Here is a 22,770-nt window from a genome sequence, read left to right as displayed (position 1 = left end):
CTTTATTATTCCCACACGAACGCATTAAATGGCTCCGACATTGCTGAATATTATCGCGATCTTCCCAGGGATTGTCACCTTTATTTGGTGGGTTTCCTCCGTGTCACACGTATATAAAAAAAAAGCTATCAGCGGCACACGCACAATTTAATATTATTAACAGAGATAAAATATTTATTTTCCCCCTAATGGAAGGCACAGTAATTCCCAAGCGATCGATTTACTTCCAAGTGGGAACAGCAAAAGAAAAATGTTACACAAAATAGGCGAAGAATTTCATGGAATGCGTAGAAATTTTTCATACATTCATTCACGATTTTTTTTGGTTGTGTGTTACACCCACAAGGAACTGCCACGAAAAAATCCCCACAAAACAGTCGGAGGGGGTGAAAATTGGGTGGTCTCCCAGCAGCCATCAGTCCGTAGCACGAAACCTTCTCCCCCACCGCACTTTTTATGGATTGCACATTCTATACCATTTCATGATTTATAGCCTCTATCCATGAATTACATCCATCGTGTTCTTCGACTTTTATACCATTTCTTATATCACCGATAGATACACCAAACAATCGCATTTAGCAATGTGCGAAATATATTTTGATGTGCCTGATTGAGGAGAGTGCAGCACAACAAATAAAAAGCGATTGGATGGTTGGTTCAAGCCAACGTGCATCCATGTTTCTATAAGACGTACACGACTCTAAGAACTCGAAAAGCTCTCTCGCATTTCCTTTAGATTTTAATGTGGAGTTACATGGCGAAGTATCTCCAAATGATTTATCGTGCAAGTATTCGTAATTGATTTTCAGGATCGCTCTTTTTGAAACTATTCAACACACACACACACTGGGGAAATTTCAAGCTTCCTATTCAGGTTAATGCAAGCAAAAGGGAACAATACATATTCTTGGCAATACAGTGAATTTTGATGTATAAGAAATTCCTCAAAGGCTATGCCTTTTCGTCCATATCTCTTTGAGGACTTGTACAAATTCATCAAAGACTCACCTTTAATGTGCAAAATTGTTAAACAAACTCTTGATTTAACATTTAAAAACTAATTATATTCTTTCTACAATAAAAGAACTAAAAAAAATCTTGAAGTATAACATTTAAGTAAAAAAAAACGAAAAAAAAGAGAAAAAAATCAAATAACTTCAGCAGCAATAAGAATTTTCCCCTCAAAATATAATAAACCAAAGTCGATGGTATATGTGTTCAATAAAATACTAAATTGCATCACAATCATGACCAATTGAGACGCCATCGAGCAATCAGTAGCATTACATTAATTTGTTCTTTTATGTTCAATTCTCAAATCTCTGCTGGTTGCATCAAGCTCGAGGTTAGACAAAGTCAATTGATTTGTTGCAAGTCTCCGGCATGGACTTCTTGCGAAAGGCCACAATGTTTTTTGGTTTCAACAAATTCGCCATACTTATGTACAATGTATATACATAGTTAAAAGCTCAAATTATACATAGCAGCGTATTATATAGTTTTGCCCTGTTTTCGGGAGTTTGTGTTGCAAAATTTGTGAGTTATTTCACATGAAAATCCCCACATAATGAGAGGATTAAGATATTCTCATGTTTGTATATATATTTTGGAGTCACCCCTCAAAGTCGTCGTTTTGGATGTTGATGAACCATTATCTTCATGTATGCATGCATACGTTTTAAGTGAATCTGAAAGCACATTTTAGTAAGACGATTTAGTAATATTTTTTTTTATATCTCCTCTCCCTCGCGAGCAAAATATATAATTTAATCTTTTACTCACAGAGAGCATCGTGATGTAAAAAGAAAGAAGCAGTGGTGGTGATAATTTTGTCTGACCCCACAAGGTTAAACCTCTTTGGAATTTGCATAAATATGGACGTAGGTTATATACATAAATATATATGTTGGAGTCATCCGCATGAAGGCATATAAAATACATTTACGTGAATTACACAGAATAAAGAGGATAAAATCAACAGAGTGCGGGGAGGACACGGCGAAGTTTTTTTTTTAAAGAAATGCAAGAAATGCATGTATTTATGCAAAATGTAAGTGCAATTTTGACTTGATGCTAAATTCAACCATTTCTCTTCCCATGATGACGCCTTCACACCCTCATTTTTTTTGCAACATACCTCTTCTAACACCCTTTGACGCCTTCGGAGCAAAAGCACTTTGCACCCACAGAAGAGTGGTTAAAAATGAAAATGACTCTTACATAGCTACAGGAAGGATGTGATAAAGATTACGGCCATGTTTAATTTGAAAGAGTTCTCTCCGTTTTGCCCCTACACACCAAACATGTGTTCGCCATAGCGTGGTGAATTATTCCGCCAACGAATGTATAAGATCTAAAGTTATTTCCATGAGATGAAAATTGAAGAATTTAGAAGTGTTCTTGGCCGTTAAATAAGAATTCCGCTCGTCATACCACTTCGTTTCTGTACCCCATATATTCTGCCGGAGGGTGAAAAGGAGCGAGCGCATTTGAGGCGAAAGGATATCATAAAATCACTCTAACGTTCACGATTATTGTGGCAAAAAGTATATTGTATCTCCATACTTGGGGAAATTCGCCTCACAAATGTCTGCCTCTCATGCTATTCCAGAGACATCTAAAAATATACTCAAATTCGTCCTGGCTAGACACCATTTAATATCCGCCTGATGTGTCTTTTAATTTGATTGTTATCACACTTCAACATGCTCTCTTGGAAATTGGTCACAGACACCGAAATGCGACATTTGAGGGGCTCCCCGGGAAAAAAAACACGACTCGTTGAAATTCTCATATACTACTTTGTGTGTGGTCTTGACGACATCTCACTTTTCGCATGTTATATCGCAAAGAGGGTTTCACTTTCTACGAAAACTTTTGATCCTCGACACATTTCACTGAAACTTTTCGACACTCTGCTCTTGCATCCACAGTGCGCAATGGTGAGGATTGATTGACGCCTCTACCAATTGAGTTATTGCTTCCTAAAAGTTTCCTTTAAACTCGAGAAATTCTTATATAGGAACTTTCCAGGCAAATCAGAATAGGTGTGGCTGACTACAAATATTGAAATAAATTAAATTTTATTAAAATAAAAGTTCTATCCCTAGCCCTATCAATGAAAAAGCAAGAAAAATCGTTAATCTCTCCCTGTGATCATAAGACCTTCTGAAATTAAATGTGAAAAGTTTCTTTTATTTAAAACATCCAAGAAAATTATTTTGAAGGATAAAATATTTGCAAAACTTCATCTAATATCTAATATATTTGTTATTATACCCCCTTTCCATTTCCCTCCATTTTCTGTAACAGATTAAAATTAAAACTTTTCATGTTAAATTCTTTTATTGGATTCTTTTGCATGAAATTTTCCCAAAGTTTACATGAAAATTTGTCAAATTTCCCCTATATGTTCTTTCTTTAGGAAGAAAAACTTGAGTAGAATCACGCAAGGAGACCTAAATCTCAGACGCAATTTGGAAGTTTTTCTCCCATCGTGACTCCACCGTGCAAAAAAAATGTACATATGTGTGTGTGTTTAAATATGTAAGGAAAAAACCAGAGGAGCATCGCTGGCATCAATAAAAAACATATTTGCCAAAAGTGTTGTCAAGTGTTGGCGCGAGGGGAGCCGTCATGGGGTCTGTGAGGAGAATGATGTGTAGATACCATCGTATATATCTTATTGAACATGGAGGAGGTTGGAATTTTTTGAATATCACTCGCAGGCTCCGCATTCCTTTGGGGGATGGGACACATGATGAAAACGTAACACATGAACAGCATGTGAAATTGCACGATTTTTTCCCTCGACTGTTGTTATTAAGCAGTCACGGTGGATGGTAAAAAAAAAGGAGTTTTCCGGGAAAATATATTTTCCTCCCGGACTACACGTGCTCACCAAAAACCTTAACTTCCTCACACTTTATCCGCCTACCCAAGGGGACTCTCTCTCTCTCTGTGCCGAGGTATTGAGCGGAAGCATGTGGTGTCGACAATTTCACAAAGTCCTGGCGAATATCTTACGACTGCCCATCCCCATACTAAATGTTGTCACACGATTTTTGCAATGAGACATGATAAATGGGGCGCAATATTTGCTCGTTGCCATCCAGAGTGGATGTGACGTTAGTGGCTAGTGTTTGGTCAGCTCACAGTCATTTTTCATTTCCCCTTGCACTTTTTATTCTCTCGTGGTATATACAACAGCATATTTATTGTGCTCGAAACTCCCTCAATCTCGTCAAACAATGAAGTCACTCTCTTCACCACCATAGCACTCGAGAATTCTGACTTTAATGCTCAAACACGCCCGGATTCCCCACAATACATACCCAAATATCGCTATCGACTCTCCTCCCCCACATTTCCCGCGCACCCTTCCTGCAGCACATTCTCCTCGCACAACATCCCGAACACTAGTCTTGTTTAGGGGGAGTGCAATTGCATAAATATGAGTCCAACCCCCTTTCGTTCGCATCTTTTAAGATTCAAATCTTCACCAACGCCAAATGGTTATCTCATTTCCACTCTCAATTAAGCAAATGTTGCACACTTTTGCACAATTTCATGAGATCCCATCATTGGAGATTTTGCAAAATGGAAAGAACGTACACGGGAAACTTTTATGGTGATGAAAATAGAAAGACAATATGCAAAATAATCCAGAGAAAATGGTGCTGAATGTTAAAATAAAAAAAATCAGGAATAATTTCGGGATAAGCTTTTAAATTTTAAAAGCTCTGTATATATAGAAGAGTTCAGCTACAAATTGGTATTGTATACCACGTAGTGCTATGTATATCTGAAACTAATCCTCACAGAAAGTCAATCATAACGCGTCCAGTTATAAGAGTTGGTGTCCCACAACGTATAGAAGTTTGTTTATGCGTTGTAATACTATTTGTGAGCAGTATTAGTAGGCAAAGGTGATTTTTTTTGTGAACTTCAGTAATTTGATGCAAAAAAATGGTTATATCTCTGGTTCTATAAGGCCTACAGAAATTTCTTGACTAGTTATGGAAAGGTATTGAAATAAGCTATAATCTGACATATGTTTCGATACATTTCAAGGTCACCACTAGAACACAAAATGGCGGATTTTTGTTTCACCAAAACAGTTTTTGGCATTTTTTATCCTGAAGGAATAGTTCTAGAGATTTCTGATGTTCTAGAAAGTTGTAGAGTTTTGCAAAACCTTTATTTTGCTACCAAGTTGAGCAAAATCGGACAAGCAGTTCAGGAGATATGGCTCTTAGAACTTTTCAAATTCAAGAATTTTTCAAACTGCGATATCTTCTAAACGGCGACATAGATTTTCTTCATTTTCGGACTGGTGAAAGATATTGAGTCAGGCTACAACATATCAAAATTTAAAAGATTTGCCTAATGGGGATTCGGAGATATAGCCCCTTAAAGTTAGGCAGTTTTTGTTTTTGATTTTAGCGCCTCTTGCGGATGTTTTTGGAACTTGAAATGTTCTAGACAGTTGTAGGGCTTCTTGAAACCTTTCATTTGATACCAAGATGATCAAAATCGGTCAAGCCGTTCTCGAGTTATATTGAAAAAACACTTTTTGCTTTAGGCCGCCATATTTCCTAAACCGCTTGACCGATTCCCAAGTATGAATTGTCGATGAAAACGTCTCACTGAGCTCTACAACATACTAAAATTTCAGGCCTCTAGCTGTAAGGGAACTGATTGACGGTATTTCAAAATGGCGGACGGCGGCCATCTTGGATTTTGAAAATGCGAAAAAATGAAATTTTACACCCACATTTCTATAGAAAACTTCAAACCGGAAGTCTCTATCTCTTACCGTTCTCGAGATATAAGGCAAAGTTTAGAGTCCCGGACGGCAGGCCGGACGGCAGGCCGGCCGGATCAAAAATTTTCCACCACCATTTTCGTAATGTGGGATGTCTAAAACGTGCTCATACCAAGTTTGAGCCCGATCTGAGGTGGTCGGTTTTTCCGACGATTACAATACTTGGTGTTGGCCACGAAGTGGAACACCAACTAATTTAATATGCGGTATAATGTCAAGTTTTTGCAAATAAAAGGAAGCAAAATTTTGGAACATTTTAAATAATTTTCTTGGGAAATTAAAGGCATAAAAGTTTAAGTTTGATAAGTACGTGTAGAAAAGAACTATTCTTTTGAGAATTGTCTCTACTTTAGAATATTCCTTAATGACTTTGTGTTTTGTTTTTTTTTTTTCAAAAGAAAATTAAAACTCATACTACAGAAAAGAACTCAGGCTCTCTAGCTCCACTAACTAAAGCCCGAGATTCAGTGAGAGTATTCGTGATAAAATTTTTATATATTAAGGGAATGTTAACGCCTTAACAGCCTCCTAACTATGGAATATCGGAACCTTTTTAGTCTGGCCTCTAACTAAAGATTTGTTATGATATAATTAAGCTAAAATATCTCTCAATGTAGGACAAGCAAAAATTGCTAAAAATTGCTAAAATTCCCAAAAGCACAGATGAAAAGTAAAGATTTAATTTTCCAAGAATTGTTTTGAGCATAAGATTTTCCTTCGGAAAATTCCATATTGCTTTTAAATGTTAAAATTCTCAACAAAACCTGCATTTAAATTAGTTGGTGTTCCACTTCGTGGCCAACACCAAGTATTGTAATCGTCGGAAAAGCCGACCACCTCAGATCGGGCTCAAACTTGGTATGAGCACGTTTCAGACAACTCACATTCCAAAAATGGTGGTGGAAAATTTTTGTTCCGGCCGGCCTGCCGGCCGTCCTGCCGGCCGGTCGTCCAAACTTTGTCTTATAGCTCGAGAACGGTAACAGATAGAGACTTCGGGTTTGAAGTTTTCTATAGAAATGTGGATGTAAAATTTCATTTTTTCACATTTTCAAAATCCAAGATGGCCGCCATCCGCCATTTTGAAATACCATCAACCACTTCCCTTATAGCTAGAGGTCTGAAATTTTAGTATGTTGTAGAGCTCAATGAGACGTTTTCATCGATAATTCATACTTGGGAATCGGTCAAGCGGTTTAGGAAATATGGCGGCCTAAACCAAAAAGTGTTTTTTCGATATAACTCGAGAACGGCTTGACCGATTTTAACCATCTTGGTATCAAATGAAAGGTTTCGATAAGCCCTACAACTGTCTAGAACATTCCAAGTTCCAAAAACATCCGCAAGAGGCGCTAAAAACAAAAACAAAAATTGCCTAACTTTAAGGGGCAATATCTCCGAATCCCCATTAGGCAAATCTTTTAAATTTTGATATGTTGTAGCTTGACTCAATATCTTTCACCAGTCCGAAAATGAAGAAAATCTATGTCGCCGTTTAGAAGATATGGCCATTTGAAAAATTCTTGAATTTGAAAAGTTCTAATAGCCATATCTCTTGAACGGCTTGTCCGATTTTTCTGAACTTAGTATCAAATTAAAGGTTTTGTAATTCCCTACAACTTTCTAGAACATTAGAACCCTGTAAAACTATTCTTTTAGGGCAAAAAATGCCAAAAACTGTTTTTCTAAAACAAATAGCCGCCATTTTGTGTTCTAGAGGTCACCTTGAAATGTATCGAAATATATGTCAGATTATAGTTTATTTCAAGACCTTCCCAAAACTGATCAAGAAATTTCTGTAGGTCTTATAGAACCAGAGATATGACCATTTTTGTGCATCAAATTACTGAATATCACAAAAAAAATCAACTTTGCCTACTAATTCTGCTTACAAATCGCACTACAACGCATAAACAAACTTCTACACGTTGTGGGACACCAACTCTTATAACTGGACGCGTTATGATTGACTTTCATAACGTTTTCATTCAAAATTAAATGTTTTTGATTCAATTTTTTTCAAACCTTTTAATGATTGATTCAATACATCATGCTTGTCAATTTAGATAGGCCACTTCTTAATACTCCATCTGAGGATAAAGGATCTATACAGAATTCATTCTTAAAAGTACCTACAACACTTTTTTTCTTCATCATTCAAGTAGCCTCATCAGAACTCCCTCTCAGTAAGTCCGTCCTTTTGATAGAAGCCTTTATTAATGTAGAGAAGAGGAGAATGTGGTAAGGGAATTGAAGTGAAAGTGAATAAGGAAAACTACAAATCTGTCTCTCTGTAAATAGGGCACCAATGTCATGTTAGGGGTGATTGACTTTGAGCAAAATTATGCTGTGCCCAAATGATTTAGCTACATATATTTTGTACTTCAGCATGCAATTCATGCTATATGCCATGCACTCAGCAGGGACTAGGAGTGAGTCAGAATTTGATTATATACACAGTACCGAAGAGGTTTCCTTTCGTATGGCCGCTTAAAGTGGAGATTGTGCAAGGAATGCAAGTCAAACACGACACGAGTATGTGGCAGATGTGGTTTATGGTGTCTTTTTGGGATTTTTATCATTTGCTTACTCCACATATTCTAATAATCCACCCATAGAGAAATCTTGTAGTCGCAATTTCAGTTTCTCGCATTTACACTCGATCCCATTTAGTATCTGACACTCTCGACAAACTCATATGCTTTTGCCACCAATATCATATATGCAACAAGGCATTTCATTCAATTCATACAATATTTAATGTTATTTTCAAGTCCAAACAGCAACAGTGAGCGACACATTAAGTCACTCTCTATTTAATTCCTCTCTCCTCTTGTGCTGGTGTTAGATTTTATTGCTGACGAAGAAGTTAGATGTGTGGTGTTATATTTATCCTCCGTGAAGGAGATGAAGGCAGGGACTGTGTACATCTGTTGGGCATTTTTAGACACACTCCTCGACAACACAAATAAATTCACTATAGCAATGGTAGACCTCACACATGGACCACAATTATGCTTCTTTTCTTCTCATCTATCCACTTTACAATTCACTTTTCCATTGCATAAATATATTTACTTATTTCAGTGAGGAAAATGAGTTATTTCATGCTTCACAGAAACTCTACCGCACCACTTGCGTCCATAAATAAAAAGGATGAGATTCATTGCGGAAGTTGCAGTGAAAAAGAACATTTTAGAAGAAGAAAACATTGCATTTAGGATAACCACGAAGAAAGAGAATTATATGGAAAATGTGCAATCATATAGATGTAATTCCTCAAATAATTATTAATGGTGGATAAAATAGGTTTTTAGCAACTAAAAGCCGTTTGCCACACTTTAAAACTTCAAGGATTTGGGTTAAAAAAAAAACTTTTTTTTTCCTACTCTCTACATTTTTATAGTCAAAGAGAGAAACTTTCGGGAGCTTTTCCCCGAAAGTTTTCACATGATAAGGATTTATTTTGCTTTTTTTTATTTCTTCTGAAAATATTATTGGGTATACAATGTGAAATAGCTGCAGCTATGCATTATCAATCAGCAATTTGTTCAATAAACACAAATGAATTGGATTTCATTGGAAGTTCATGTGAAATACATTTCTCATTGCATACAGATCAATATTTCAGTATGTATGTATATTCATATATAGTAATTCTCAGAAAATTAACTCCAGAACAAACCATCCAATTTCAGCGACACCCTCTCAATTCAATTTCATTTGATAGTTCAAATTTCCAGAGAGTATGGCAACTGAAATACCAACTAGTTGATAAGGACAACGGTCTAGGAAGTGTGAGACTAAATCCTGTAACTTCATTTGTCTATTTACCTTTGGACACGTGAAACTACGGAGGAAATGGAATTCATTTGCCACAGCGGAAATCCCCAAATGAGTTGGTGTGATGTGTGGAAAGGTATCCTCTAAAACAATACCCCATAAATTTGTTATTAAATCACAACGAGAGGAAATCTCAATCGACAAGTCTAGCCCGGGGGTACGCCCCAAACCATCAAAATGTTGGGTACCTTTTTAATAAATCACCTTCGCTGAGAACTGCGGAGCTTTTCACTATTTTGCGGCACCCAGTGAAAATGATGAATGACGCTTGGGAATTTGTCGAAGCTTTTTGGTGGAGTATGTGTGGGACTAAATCCCTATGTGCAAGTGGGGGGTTTACTATTAAATTCGAATGAATATGATGATGAAAATTCAGAGCCTGATGGAGCCCCCCTCCACTCATGGGGAGAGGGGTGTTATAAATAGGAGGGAATAGGTGAAGGTGGTGAATTGAATAAACAAATGAGATTTGCTGAAAGGCGATGAACCCATCAATTTTAGAGATGCTGACAGCTTTTCGGCCATATTGATGGATTTTTCACCCACAATCCACAATTTCTTCCTAAGCTGGGAAATCCATTGTTCAGATTTGTCCAAAAAGCAATTGGATTTTTTTTTCGTTAGTATATCACCCTGTGGAAGAAAACGGCATTCTAAATGACCTACACATGTCCTTTAAAAAAAGCCCAAATTATCAAGCCTTGATTTATGGATAAAGTCCCTAAAAGTGCCTATTACATACATTTATCTTGCACGTAATTTTCTTTTATGTACTTAGAACATAAATTTTCCATGCTAATAAGTAAATGGATTAATTAGTAAGGTTTCGTTAGATCATAAATTCATTGATATCCTTTGATCAAAATTTTGCAATGCATTCTAAATTCTAAAGCATACATTATTACATTCAAAATTTGCATTACACAAATCGATATATTTAAGCCCCATACCATTGCATTTTCCCAAAATTTTCACTGTACACCATCAATTTGTAAAATAGGAAAGTTGCTGATAAATGTTGGAAAATGTGCTCCATTTCTATTTCCGATTCATCATGGATTATGTCTGTTAAATGTTCGCATTACCCGGAAAAGCAAATAAATGTCATATATGAATATTTCGATGTGTAATGCAATGGAAATGAGGCCGTTTGAGGATTATACGTGTAAAGCTTCTTGAAAACTCCGTAAGAAGCCAAGTAAAATTGATCGATTTTCCCGATACCTTCCCTCTTCCTCTGTACAGAATCCATTGAAATTCTATCTCATTTTCTTCCGAAATATTAGTCAATGTTTGTATACGGATTTTCCTCCGGTGTAGCGCTATAGAAAGTTTCATCTAAGAAGTGAAGTGGGGTGGTGGTGTATTTTCCAGTGATTTCCGAATTGATGGGGGTGTGGGTGGGTAGCATTAAAAATTCGCATCACGTGCATCAGTTCAAATATTGTAACATCAAAAGTAATGTGTTCCAAAATGAGCAGCACATTGCCATTTCTTCTTCTTTTCCGGCTATCAGAGCACACTCTCCTTCCTGTGACGCGATGGTATAAAATACATATATTTCTGTATTTGATGGGAAAATATCGTAGCTCATTCAACATTTCGAATGATGACACATACAAAGGAATAAATTTTTGCAATAGAAACGGAAATTTATTCAATTTATTAAATTGACGACTATTTTTCATATTACAAGCTCCCGCTGGATTGTGCGATGCTGCAGCTTTTTTTGGCGTACACACACATAATTCCTCCTCATTCAACCCTGTTTTTTTTTCGCCAGAGAATACTCCTCTTTCAGTCAAGAGAGATAATGGATTTTCCTCTTTAGCTTTTCTCTACAAAGTTAAAACGATTTTTATATTCCAGCATAACAAGTAACAATATTTCTCTTTTACATAAAATTACCATGTTCAATTCCTCATCCATATGGGCTATGTAATACTATGAGGATGCTGTGGATGGTGGCAAAAAGATCGATACTCTCGTTAGGATAGGAATAATTGGCAAACTCAATTTCTACCTCATCAATAATTAAATTGCATCAATAATGGAGTACATATGTTTTAAATTGTGCCGCCGCATTCAGTGCTACCGACTAAAATGTTTGATATAGTTAATTGGTAAAAATTAATTAATTAATTTCACCACAAATGTTTCATGTTTCAATTTGTGAATTACACGCGTAAATTCGTATTTATGTTCCTTTGCATGATGCACTGTGTGTGAGGTTTTTTGGCCAATGATTCACTATATCATTTTCATTTTCTCCCCCTCGAATTTTCGATCCCTTTCTCATACAAACATTCACCCCTTATATTGCCAGAAATTTTGGTCAAATGGTAGGAAAGTCATGTTCACTTGCCAAAGTAGCATGAGTTCTGAGCTTCAAAATTTGTTACATTGTAATAATTTGCAACAAGGCAAGGAGGGGTGTGTGCTCTGTATCAGGTGATCTCTGCCGTATTGAACATATTTTATGATTATCGCCACCCATCATCATAATCAAAAACACTGTGAGCTACCAACTTTCGGGCTTGTATCCGATTAGAGATGAGCATTGACTAGATTGGAGATAAGATAGGCTGTTGAGTAATTTACGGCCAATTACTGCGAGACGAAGTCTTCAAATTTTTGACACAATGTCTGGCGAAGCAATTTAAATTCCATTAACATGGACAGAAAACACGAAGAGAAAATTTACGTTATGGCATGGCCAAGGAGAATTTATAATAATGGCGAAAAAAACGAATAAAATTCAAACTATTTCGGCAAATTTAAAAAAGAAAAACTTATGCGCAAGATAAAACGAATAAAACTATAGAAAAGCCTCATCCAATAACATGACATGACTCCAAAAATGCATCAAAACTAGATTTTGCATATTTTAGTTTTAAATAAGAATTTCTTCCTACCTATTTGGAAAGTTTAATAATCTTGCTAAAATATGCATGCATTCACAAAATATTTCGGAATTATCATACAAATGAGCTTCTAACAGAGAATATTCCACATCCAAAATGAACTTTTATAAAATCATCTCGCCAAATTTGTTCATTATTCCCAGAGAGGCATCAACAAAATCAGCCAAAATCCCTCCAAATGACGAGATATTTAGCAAATTCTTGGCACACCCAAGTATTTCAGCCATCCTCCCTACCGCCACCCCCGCCTGCCTGCTACCATTCCAACCTGCGTGGGGAAAGCTTCTAATATTGCCATTTCCTGGAAGAAAAATCTCCATCTGAATGGGCAGGAATTTTCTGCACATGGTTTTTTTTTGGTTGTTCGCAACTCTGTACGCCACACACGCACATATTTATCTCCGACAAAATATGTGAGATATAAAACGGCAATTTCTCCTCAGAGGAACATCATTGGAAGCATCATCCCCTTCCTTTGCCGCCCAAGACATGTTTTTTCGTACATTCATTCAATTTTACCAAAAAAAAAATCCACAAAAAGCTCTTCAACCACGAATTCACACGAATACTCAATATGAGAGAAAGGTTGTAGAAAAATTTGATTATATATATTTTTTTAATACATTATACATAAAACTAGAAAAGCATGAAAAATCATAATCCTTTAATAGTCGAAAAACCAGATGGCCAAAAATACCATACAGATTTTATTAAATAGTGATGAAAAGAATTATAGAGAATTCAGTTTGGAATTATAAAAATTGGTTTTTGTTTGTGTCGATTAAATTTTTTTCATTGGTCTTGAAATAGATTGGATGCTATTTCGCTAATTAAAGCTATAGAGGCTAGAAAAAGATTTAAAAAAAATTAAAATAATTTCTTTCATTTTTTTTTAAATAGTTAGGACTTTAAAAAAAATCGTCAAACATTTCTCTTTTTGAGTCCTCTTGATCAAAATCCTTTTTTACAAATAAAAAACACGATTGTGACGTCATTCTTTGCATTTTTAAGAAAATTTGACCGATTTTCTCCTGCTAATTACAGGGGAAATGGAAAATCTGTTTGTTATTTCCTATACTTTTTTTGATTCTCTATGAATATGTGAATCCTCATTATTTCCACGATTAAAGTAGTTTTCTCATGATAATTACGGATAAACTTCTTTTCCTTCCGTTTTTATGGTTCTGAATCTAACACCATTAAGGTTTATAATTGTTTATTTGTATTACATCACATTCAGCTCCTTTTATAAATATTTTACTCAAAACAAACATTTTTCCAGCATAAAATGCTTCATTGAATTCGTTTTCTGAGATTTCAGTGTCATTTCGATTTAAGGATATTCCATCGTGATACCTTTTGGCATTGCTTTTGGCAGTGAGTTGTTGCGAAATGGAATCGTACACCACGCCACGGGAAATATTTGTCCCTTGGGAACTACTCCGCCATATGCGATATAGCGAAAATACATGGCATATATGTATGTAAAATTACCCGTTCTATTTCTCACGGAGATATCAATAGAGATGATTGATACAATGGCGGGAGACAGGAGTGCATGGAAAATTCACTCCTGGGACTATGGCGCCAATATGGTTGGGTATAGTCTGCGATAGGTTCATGTTCGCGTTTTTATTTGACTGGAAAATCACATATTGAAGATAATAAATGCAGTTTTTTTTTCATCCACACGGTTATTTGACTCAAACACCCCGCGGCACAAAAAAGCATCCCCTAACCTTTGCACAGTTAAAATGCTTCCTCTTACTGCCACTGTGTGTGGATCCTTTTTTCGCGCTTTTTCCAGGAGTTGGGGGTAACCAAACCTATCTCGGTATGGATAAATTTTGGACAAAAGTTATGCCGTCAAAAATACACAGTAAAACTACGGGACGCTTTTTTTCCAATTCTTTCAGAGCAAAATACAATATGGTATTTTTGTGAATTGAAGGGGGTGGGCGATGGAAAAGGGGCGGCATATGAAAAGTCAACAAAGAAAATAAACTGCAGTGTGATTTTTTAAACATATCGTCCTAAAAATTCCTCACGATAAATCATTGATGAATTTTTGCGAATTTGCAGTATCGTTTGTGCACATGGACAGTGCTGGAATGTTGAAACAAAAAAAAAGCATGCAGTAGGAAAAATCACAAACTGCCAAACAGATTGGTCTCTTTAAATATTTTACATCAATAAAATCAATTCCACACAATATTTTGCAAATATTTATCGTGTGAATATTTCAATAAGTTGTGTGGATTATTTGTTTAAGTGACATGGAAAGCTCAATTAAAAGTGTAGTACCCACAATATGAATGGAGGTGAGCTTTTGCACACAATTTACAAAATTAGCCAAGCTTAATTTGCTAATGAAGGAAACTCGGTGGAATAAGTAAATAAGGTGGTATAAGAGCTATACAAGAAGACGAGGAGCAACTCGTGGAAGCGACAAAAAATTCTGGGATCGTTCCTCGAGAGAAGAGGAAAAATTGATTATTTCCGCTATAAAACTTAATAATGGCAATTTGAATCAATTTCGATTTGTTTGGGGGAACTTGAAGACTCCGAGATTTTATACCCAGCTCGTCTGATGCTCTCTCTCCCAACCTTCTGCCATATAGTTTGGGTGTAGTACCCAACACGTTCGATTCTTCTTCTTTTTTTTTCCTCTCACTCCAGCTTCCAGCACCATCCGCGGCATTTAGACTGGTGAGAAGCGTGGCAGGAGAAGGGAAAAAGAGAGATAGATAGGATAGCCATTTAGTGGCTGGTGGCGACGATGGAGCGGCTTCATGAATCAAGTTGGTGAATAGTTCACACGCTGCACTAATTTTTCTCTTATCATATCTGGCATTATCCGTCCCGCAACTAACAAAACGAGAAAATGATTTATGAGATCGCGTTACCGTGAAATTGAATAATTTAACTTGGAAAATAACACCATATGTATTGTGTTGTGTGTAAAGTCAAAGATATAACATACTACACACCCAACAACCAAAATGAGGGTTAAATATTCATGTGATGCATCCTGCTCTTCACTCCCCTCCCCCACCGCATTGCCTTGTGTGGTGAATTACAAAGTCAAAACAATTTTTATCCCCCTAGCACATCAACACCGCACCACCACCCGATCCTACCCCAACAGGTATACACGGGGACCCTTTAAACACCCATTTACACTTTGTGCCATACCATACACCTTCCACATAGTCTTCCGTTGCACTGCGGGGGTGGGATAAAAAAAATTTGCATATACACTGTAATTACAAATTGCATCATTCGTCAGGGATTCCCTACGTGTGTGTATAGGGGAGACCGGGGTAAAAATAGTCATTTTGGAATTTTCAAATGCCAATTTCTCCCAAAATATAAATCGGAAAAATCGGAAAAAATTAGGGTGCAAAGCCTTACCAACCTATAATTTTTGACAGTAATTTGGAGGTTATCCGATCAGTACTTTAGGAGTTAAAAATGAAAATAGATTTTTGGCCCATTTCCCAAACTTTTGCGTATTGAGAAAAACGCGTTTTCCGAACTTTTCCTTCAGCAATTTTCCAATCTGATAATTTTACACACTAACTGGGTTACTACAAAAAACGTTGCCAAGGTGTATTCTTCAATAACTTTTAATGATTTTTCTCTACAATTTTTTGAATCAAAACATACCCCTTGGGGTAGATCTAGTCATCCCATGTAAATCATATGGGAGATCGAAATTTTTGGCATATTTTCTATTCATTTGTTGCAAAATTGCGTGTTTGAGAAAATCGCAAAATTCTCTGTTTTAGTGCGTATAAAAGTGAAATTCCTTGTCGCGGATCAAAAGGTGAGAAGTTTAGCTATCAACTACTATCAATCTCTCAGGTGGAAAATCATTGGAAATGCCGGAAAATTCGACCGACTTTATTTAGCCAACTGGTGACTATATTTACCCGCCGCGTTTAAAAAAAGTCAGAAGCGGAAGGGTTCAGGAAAAGCTCGAAAACTCATATTTCCCGTGGAGAGAGAAAAGTGGTCTGAGACAAAGTTGTAGGCCAGGAAATTTCCTATAAGAATGACCTATCGAGGAAATTTTCTTGCCCTTGGGGAATCCTGCAGATAAGGATTTACGCAAATTGACTATTTTTACCCCGGTCTCCCCTATGTATTAAATGGGATTGTGTCTGCAACCCCAAAAAGAGAATTTACTGTGCTACAGTATAGATTTTATTACCTATACCTTCGTAATATATAGATACCAACCTCGTCTAAAACAGGCAAATTTTAGTCATAAATCAGTGAATTATTTTATACGGAAGGCCGAGATGGAATGCGTCATTTTTCATAAAATAATTTTCGAACCTTCTTTGATATATGAGGCCAAATTCTAAATAGGTCAATCTTATAAGAAATTTCCCTTCCCACAACTTTCTCTTAACCGTTTTGCTCTATCTCAAATGAAAATAAGATTTTTCAAGCATTTCTAGCAAAAAGTATGACCTATAAGAAAATCTATTTTCTCTATAAGTCCAAATCAGCTGGGATTTTTCATTATATTGTTTTCCTTTTTCTTCTTTTTAAATTTGTAATGACCAATAAGTGAAATGAAACAATATTGAATTTATGTTAAAATTTGCAAAGTACATATTTCACTTTTTTAAGTTAGTTTATATTATATCTACATTTTTGCATTGGCACACCCCGTGTATTGACATAAATTTGCAGGTTATTAGGTAAACACACACTCCAAAGTTATATTTATCACAAAACATTACACTGAAATGCATGAAAAACCATGTTATCCCCGAGATATTTATTTGCAATATATGGGGACAAGGAGAGAGAAAAAAAATGAAACTCTTTTTGCACGCAATATTCTAGTAAATGTCATTGAGATTTATTGTAAAGAGACCCCCGACGCAGACAAGGAAAAGAATTTAATCTTGCAAACAACAAAATGTTTGAGAAAGCACAAAAGCCATGCAGATACAACACACACCTTTCTCGGTAAATTGTGTGATATAGCTCAAAATTGAATCAATAAGTAATTTCAGAACAGGAAGTTGAATCATTGATGATGTTTTATTACCCGAAAAAAAAGAGCAGCGAGAAGAATATTACGGCAAAGTGACTGTTTGAGCATTAGGAGCAGCAGAACTTCTTATTTCATGTAGCTTGAGAGAAGAATTTCCTTTGTGAGGTGGGAAAGAGAGAAAAAACTTTTTCACTGATCATTCAGTTGTGAATAATTGATTACGAACAGCAGAGTCTTATAATGAACTGATTACTTTATTCTGTAATGTTAATTTGGGAAATATTAGTAACGGTTGCTTGTTGACTGATATTTTCTTATAAATCATAAGGGCAAAGAAAAAAATGTACTGGTAAGCTGACCAAGCTTACGGGAGCTGTGTTTCTTTCAGTGTACCAATTTTGTGAGAGCAAACTAGAACGCAAATTAATTTAAATACGCGCAAAGTCGGGAAAAGTTGAAAAGTCATACCCTAAGAAATCTTTAGAAGGCTATATCTCGAGAACGGATCCATAGATTTTCATAAATTTTTTTTTGTTTTAAAGGTCTCGAAGTCAGCTATAACATATCGAAAATTGAAAAAAATTTATGTCGCCATTTTCGAAAAATTCGAGTTCGAAATTTTCGAAAACTTTGTTTTCGATTTTAGCGCCTCTTGCGGTCATTTTTCGAAGTTGCAATGTTCTAGACATTTGTAGGGTTTCTCGAAACCTTTCATTTGCGCTTGAGTTGATCAAGATCGGACTTGTAGAACCCGAGATATGACATGCCAACTTTGGAAGGCTATATCTCGAGAACGGATCCATAGATTTTCTTCATTTTTGGCATGAAGCTAGATAATATGGTCAGCTACAACATATGAAAAAATGAAAAAAATTTATGTCGTCGTTTTCGAGATATTCATCGAAAACTAATCGAAAATTTTGTTTTTGATTTTTGGCCCCCTAGCGGTCACTTTTGAAACTTTGGATGTTCTAGAGAGTTGTAGGGTTTGTTGAGATCTTTCATTTGAACCCGGGTTGATCAAAATCGGTCAAGCCGTTTTCGAGTTATGGTCGATTTTCGATGAAAAATAGTGGCGGCCATATTGACTAAACGGCTTGACCGATTTTCGAAAATGAGGTATCGTTGGAAAGCTCTTGATGACCCCTACAACATATCAAAATTTCAGACCTCTAGCTATAATAGGGGCTGAGATATAGCGAAAACAAAATTTTGAGGTTATCCAAAATGGCGGACGGAGGGGTGGGGGGGTGGATTTGACTTCATAATCGGATTTCTTCAGGTCGATATTTAAACTTTGCCGTTTACCGCAAGTCTCTATCTATCACCGTTCTCTCGCAATTTAGCGTTGTACTACGGCCGGACGGACGGACGGACGGACGGACGGCCGGAAAAAAATTTTTTTGGCGCATACGTTTTTTGGAATGTGGGGACCCTAATTCGTGCTCATCCCAAGTTTGAGCCCGATCTGACGACTTTCGATTTTGCTCGGTACACAAAAGCTGTGTCTGAAAGAAACACAGCTAAAATTAAGCTAAAAAGAACACGTCTCAACATACCGTGGAAATGAGCCAAACCTCAACTATATATACCTCTACTCTACTATGTTGCTCCAGCAAAGGGAAAAAGCAAGAAGTAACAAAAGGAATGGCGGAAAGGCCATGAAATAAAAATGTAGAGAATTGAAATTTAATTATGCAACATTCACTCTGGTCAAATAGAAATTATCCTTCTCACAGAAAATTATAATGAGTGGTACGCTTTGGTGAATTTCTTGACTATAAATAATGGTCATGACTTTTTTTTTTCTTCGCCAGACCTATTGGTATTTTTCATGTAATTACGAGGGCGAGGATTTTATTTTCACGTGATTTCTCTTCTCCGTGCCACTCCTTCCGGATTTTCAGCCGCACTTCTTCTTACTTTTTCCGGTTTCAACCTTCATTCTGTTTGGTTCAGAGCGGAACAAAAAACGTAAAAAAAAGAGAATGATTTCAGCGAAAATGAGATGAAAATGCATCCTTATAAAAGGAAAATATCGCGTTTTAAAGTTAACATGTCATATCTTGAGTTGCATAAGACCAACGCATCGCGAAGCGGGGCGTTTTATATACATATATAAAAGTAAAGTAAAATATATATAAATGCATAGATATATACATTATATATACATATAAAAATGCAAAGATAGATATTAAATATAGCATGGATGGAACAGTATAAAGCGAAAGAACGGTAAGTAAAACTTACAGGCTGTGATTCTTTCTTTGTCAGTGAAATGTGAAGATGGCTGAAAATTGAAGATGGGCAAATTTTGAGGAGAGACTTACTCGCGAGCCGAATCACAGCCAACGCGCAGAAATTTTAAAGAAAGCCTTAATCGTGGTGGTGGGCCTGGGGTGCAGTGGATAGAGCGCTTGATTGCGCATCCAAAGGTCGCCGGTTCGAATACAGAACCCGGCAACGCGCCCCATCCGCCAACGTGCAATTAGATCACGTTGACCGGTTGGATCAGGAGATTGATACACTCCTATCCGTAAAATGGCCCACACGTGGTAGTATCTAGCAAGGCCGCCCACTACTTCTCCGCAAGGAGAACAACAACATCATATAGGGTGGCCGGCCCTGTTCCTATATGGGACGTAGCGCCAAAATATATATTTATATTATATATATATATATATATATTAATCGTGGTGGCGTTGGCTGTGATTCGGCTCACGAGTAAGTCTCTCCTCAAAATTTGCCCATCCTCAATTTTCAGTCAATTTCACATTTCACTGACAAAGAAAGAATCACAGCCTGTAAGTTTTACTTACCGTTCTTTCGCTTTATACTGTTCCATCCATGCTATATTTAATATCTATCTTTGCATTTTTATATGTATATATAATGTATATATCTATGCATTTATATATATTTTACTTTACTTTTATATATGTATATAAAACGCCCCGCTTCGCGATGCGTTGGTCTTATGCAACTCAAGATATGACATGTTAACTTTAAAACGCGATATCTCCGGAACGGCTACATAGATTTTCTTCATTTTTGGCATGATGAAAGATATTATAGCCAGCAATAACATATCAAAATTTGAAGCAATTCTATAAAGCGGTGCTCGAGATATTCATCGAAAACTCATCGAAAATTTTGTTTTCGATTTCAGCGCCACTTGCGGTCATTTTTTGAACTTGCAATGTTCCGAGCAGTTGTAGGGCTCATTAATATCTTTCATTTGAGCCCGAGTTGATCAAAATCGGTCAAGCCGTTCTCGAGTTATGGCCGATTTTCGATGATAATTTGTGACGGCCATATTGGCTAAACGGCTTGGCCGATTTTCGAAAATGAAGTATCCTTGGAAAGGTCTTGATGGCCCCTACAACATATCAAAATTTCAGATTTTTACCTATTACAGGGGCTGAGATATAACGAAAACAAAATTTGGTGGTTATTCAAAATGGCGGACGGGGGGGTGGGGGGTGGGATTTGACTTCATAATCGGATGTCTTCTAGTCGATATATGAACTTTGCCGTTGACCGCAAGTCTCTATCTATCACCGTTCTCTTGTAATTTAGCAAAAGGTTCCGGCCGGACGGACGGACGGACGGACGGACGGACGGACGGACACATTTTTGGCGCATACGTTTTTTGGAATGTGGGGACCCTAATTCGTGCTCATCCCAAGTTTGAGCCCGATCTGACGACTTTGCATTTTAGAGTGTACACAGAAGCTGTGCTTCTTTTAAGAAAGAATCACAGCTAAAAAATGTGGAACAAAGGTAAAAGACTTTGCTGAACGCCTTAAAATCTCAAAAGAAGAAGTCTTTTCTTTTGCATTAAAAACTTCTTAAGTTTCCATTAAAGAGACCTCAAGACAATTTTTCAAAGTAAAATAGAAGACATTTCTCTTGGTTAAATTAGTTGCGATTTTTTGCATCAAAGAATATAATTCTTGAGATTTAAATCTAAAAGCCGAGAACTACCAGAAGCTTTAAACTGGGGTAAAACTCTTTTTTCCAATGAAATATAAAAGTTCTTTAAGCAAACACAAGCGAGATTGCAAAAAATTTTCAAGGCAAATAAAAGACTTCTTTCATACTTTATGCTCTGGAAAAAAAGAAACGTTAATGGTTGTAGAAAAATATGGCAAAAGCGTCAAATTCAGCTTAAAAGAATACCACTAATGACCATTTCTTGTGTTCAACCTCCCGCATGGTTGAATGTGGCTTTTATCTGCCACAGTGTAAATGTCGAGATTCAATTATAGCTCTCTGCGAGAAGGATTTGAAAAAGAAGACGTGGCGGTGTGAGGCTGGTGCAACTTTGTATGCTGTTTGGAAATAAATTATGAATAAAAAAGAATATTGAAGATGGAATTCTTCCACATCCCAAAATCCGTGTCACAGAGATAGATTTGTTTGTCGATTACTGCAATAATTGCAAAATAAATCATGATCATTTGTTGTGATTTCTTCGGCATTTCGGATGGTTTCCTTCTTGTGATCTTTCTCGCGCCCTCATGATGTTAACTTTTTCTTATATGCGCGCCTGCCTGTTCCCAGAAAGGCTTGTACTTTTACACAAAGAAGTGGGAATGGATTTTAAATTAGCAATCACGTCACGCACATCGCTCGAATTTCGTGAATAAATGAAAATGCGCTTCATTTACAATTGTTATATTAAAAGATAATATGACGGGTTTTCTTACAATTTGAGAAAGAGTGGTGGCGCAAAAAGTGGCCTTAAGTAAATACACACGGTAACAGTGAATGCCGACAAAGGGTCACACACCAAGTACCAAGAAGACCGGTCATATTATAGTTTTGTGTCGTGAAAGAATTCCAAATGGCCCACAATCGTCAGGCAATATAAAGCTGCTTCAATGATTCCGTCACTTGGCCATCGCGCGCAATGCCCAACGAGAGAGACACAAAGGGATACAAGAAATCTGCGCAGAGAGACTTTTTTTCCTTACCTTTCAATCCATTGATGGAATACCAGACGAAGATGCATCATCCGCATGAGATAAAAATTCCACAGCACAAATGCATTTATGTCTCATCTCGCTCCTTATCTCACCGTCCCGAAAATGCAATACATAATACCTTTAATATGGAATACAGGGAATACATGTCGAACAACTCGTCCCGAA

General features: G+C 36.6%; 1 protein-coding gene across 1 annotated transcript in view; it reads right to left on the bottom strand.

Moving 5' to 3' along the window:
- The window catches only part of LOC129790104 (uncharacterized), a 182,026-nt gene that overhangs the window by 117,436 nt on the left and 41,820 nt on the right, over window positions 1–22,770 (bottom strand). The window lies entirely within an intron of this gene.

Source organism: Lutzomyia longipalpis, chromosome 2 (genome assembly GCF_024334085.1).
Source record: "Lutzomyia longipalpis isolate SR_M1_2022 chromosome 2, ASM2433408v1".
Lineage (NCBI taxonomy): Eukaryota > Metazoa > Arthropoda > Insecta > Diptera > Psychodidae > Lutzomyia > Lutzomyia longipalpis.
This window is presented reverse-complemented; position numbering and strand designations above follow the sequence as displayed.